The following is a 3,226-nucleotide window of genomic DNA, read 5'->3' on the forward strand; positions in this document are numbered from 1 at the left end:
TGGCTTTATTGACCACAAGGAGCTTCCTGGTGGGGGAGGGGGTGGGAAATATAAACCCGCTGTCAGGAATTGCTCCGCGGCGCCCTTGTCCCTGCATTTTTAGATTCCAGACATGCTTCTTGTGGCTAATGGAACTTGCAGATCTCTAACCTCGGCTTCCACATTCCACTCTCCACCCCCTCCCAGAGTCTGGGGAGCCTGCCCTCTGGGTTTGCGGGCGGCTAAGGCTGCTGGATGCTGCACCGCTGATCTAGATGTTGAGTGAATCTCAGGGCTGTAAGCAGCCGAGCGTGGCTCTAGTGATATGGCTCTACACCTGGGAACATGAAATAAGCCTATGCCTGTGTATAAAGGTATGTGCGCTGTGTTTGTGTCCATTTACACACACCCCTGGGAACAAGTGTAACTGTATGTCTCTGTGACTGTGTGTGTGTCTGCAGCCTCCCCTCATGTCTCCAGTCATTTGTACTCCTCCTCAGGTTATAGGGGCCTGGCCTCAGCGGAGGAATCATGTTTTTTCAAGGACTAATGACTTTATCAGAATGATAATGAACTGATGACACGTGGAAGCTCCCAGGCTCTGGAGAGAAGCCAGAGAACAACTGGGAACAGAATGGAGGTTGGTGGAACTTGGGGGTTCAAGGACCTTGTCTTTCAGAAAGTCCACTCTGGCTCTGTTCAGATTTTAGAGGGTGAGGGGATGTACAAAGGAAACCCAAAGGATGTGGAAATATGTTATCAGTATTCCTGGCCTGGTCTACCTGCCTTTTCTAGGAGCCTCCAATCCCTGCGCTGCTGTCTCTCTTGCCCTCTCACCTTGACCATGGCTGTGAGTTGTGAGGGGTAAGGCTGGCTACTCTACGCTCCCAGTCTCTTCCATCTGGCCCTCACCCAAAGCCAAGTCCTGCCCAGAGATGGAAGGAGGGGACTGCCTCTAGATATAGGATAACAAAGAATTCTGAGAGGGGCAGGGACACATAATCAGGCCTTGAGGCAAAAACTGTCAAGTTATCCCTTGAACATGCAGCCTGTCAAGGCTAATCGGCCTCAATGACCTTTCATAATGGATTTAGGGCCAGGTGACTTGTCACTGGGGAAAGGAAAGGAAAGTGCAAAAGCTTATAGAATATTCTCGCTGGAGGGACCTGGATTACAGAAAAGAGACTTCTCTCATTGGTCAGACAAGATAAGTGACACCCTTCTCCTAAAGGTTTCAGAGACATTTCATACAGACCTGGCTTACAGCACACAGGGGCTTGCTTCACTGAAAAGCTCCCTACTCCACTGCACCAAGAGACAGCCACTTTTCCCCAAGCTGAAGAGCTCCAGCCCCCTTAGCAAAGCCTGGAACACAGTAAGTGTTCAATAAATACTAGTTGTTGTGAATATTAGGGCTTCCCAAGTGGCGCTAGTGGTAAAGCACCCATCTGCAAATGCAGGAGACGTAAGAGACATGGGTTCGATCCCTGGGTCAGGAAGATCCCCTGGAGGAAGGCGTGACAACCAACCCTAGTATCCTTGCCTGGCGAATCCCATGGACAGAGGAACCTGGTGGGCTACAGTCCACAGGGTCACAGAGAGTCAGACCCTGGCCTCCACTGTGGCCTCTCCTTGCCCAGTCCTGGCTTCCTCTCTCTGGGCCCTGCAGGGAGTCCTCCTTCTGTCCCAGTGACCTTTCCCTCAAGTCTGCAAATATATTCTTGGCGAGTCTTGGAAATAAAATTGTGCTCAACATTTGTATAGGGCTTTTCTGCTGCCCAGCCCTTTACAGACATTAGCTAATTAAATGGAGACGGATGAGACGGAAGAGGGCCTGGCCTCCGCAGACAGGATTCCAGGCCCTCCTGACCTGGATGGCTTCAACCTTATTTTTCCTTTACTCTTTTTCTGCAAGACTGGACTCACTCTGAAGAAGAAACTTCTGGGGAGTTGGCCACTGAGACAGAAAGCAAAGTGAGAGGAGGAAGTTTAACAATATGTTGAGGGACTTCCCTGGTCATCCAGTGTCTCAGACTCCTCACCCACAATGCAGGAGACTCAAGTTTGATCCATGGTCAGAGAACTAGATCCTGCACGCCGAAACTAAATATCCCGCATGCCACAATGAAGCTCAAAGATCTTGCATGCTCCAACCAAGACTTGGTGCAGTCAAATAAATAAAATAAAATAAATATTTTTAAAATAATAATAAAATAATATGTTGAGTAGGTAAGAGTCTTCCTGATGTCATTCTGTCACATATCCAGTCATATCCAGCAATTGGCTCGGTCTAAAAGTGTAATTATGTGTCTTCCACAAAGGGGTCAGTCACCTTCTTGCCCTTTGGAGGAGGATATCAGGACAGACAGACAGTAACTAGAGCCAGAGCAGGTTGTCAAAGGTCCTTCCCAGAGAGCTAGGGGTCCTGTTCCTGGTCTAGGGACAGTGTTGACCTCTCAGCCTACCTGGGAGTCACAAACTGGACAGTGGTTCCTAGCCTGGAGAAAAGCACATAAACCTCTGCCCCACCCCGCTCTTCCTGGCCATGAGGGCTGGAGGGGAGCCATCCTCGGCATCAGCAGAATTTCTCATTGCACTGCCCCCCACCTACTCCGCACTACCCTCAGACCCTGCCTGTGTCAGCAGGGAATCACAGTGTGGAACTGTACTCCAATGGGCAGCAAGTCAATTCCCACCTGATGAGAGAAAGAAGGAGAGATGGGAGTGGGGAGGTTATCATGGACTAGAACTAGGGGAAAGACCAGAGAGAAACAGAGACCGTTACAGAGACTGAACTAAGGAAGACATAGGCCATGATTCAGACTGAGACTGTGGGAGAGCAAAGAAGGAGACTGGAAAGAGAGAGGGAGGAAGAAACAGCCCCGCAGGTAATAACTGTGTAGAGACTGAGGATTTCTTGGTAGAGCCAGGAACACCCCCAAGTAGAAATGCCCCCAGGAGGCCTGAGAGAGCTGCCATGAATCCTGGAAGAAGAGCCACACACCTCACCCACCAACCGCCCAGAAGGACAGCATCCACAGGTGCCCACCTCAGAAGTGTGGGCTCCTCCAAGAGGCAGGCGGTATACATTCTCCTCCCTGATCCCCTCACAGGGACTGCAGCCTGGAGACGCAGGGCCTCCTCCTGTGGTGAGTATCCTCCCCTCCCCAGGCCTGCCCCTGCCCACCGTGATCCCATTCATCTGCCTGGTGCTGATTGGGGAGTCAGCAATTCTGGAGGCCCCGCC

General features: G+C 51.0%; 1 long non-coding RNA gene across 1 annotated transcript; it reads left to right on the forward strand.

Moving 5' to 3' along the window:
* The first annotated feature begins 239 nt into the window (after nt 1-239).
* Nucleotides 240-2,136, forward strand: LOC122439867. The gene is made up of 3 exons (XR_006269007.1): nt 240-353; nt 480-619; nt 1,895-2,136. It is a non-coding gene; the product is annotated as an uncharacterized LOC122439867 (long non-coding RNA).
* Nucleotides 2,137-3,226: the final 1,090 nt, after the last annotated feature.

This window comes from Cervus canadensis, chromosome 4 (genome assembly GCF_019320065.1).
Source record: "Cervus canadensis isolate Bull #8, Minnesota chromosome 4, ASM1932006v1, whole genome shotgun sequence".
Classification (NCBI taxonomy): domain Eukaryota; kingdom Metazoa; phylum Chordata; class Mammalia; order Artiodactyla; family Cervidae; genus Cervus; species Cervus canadensis.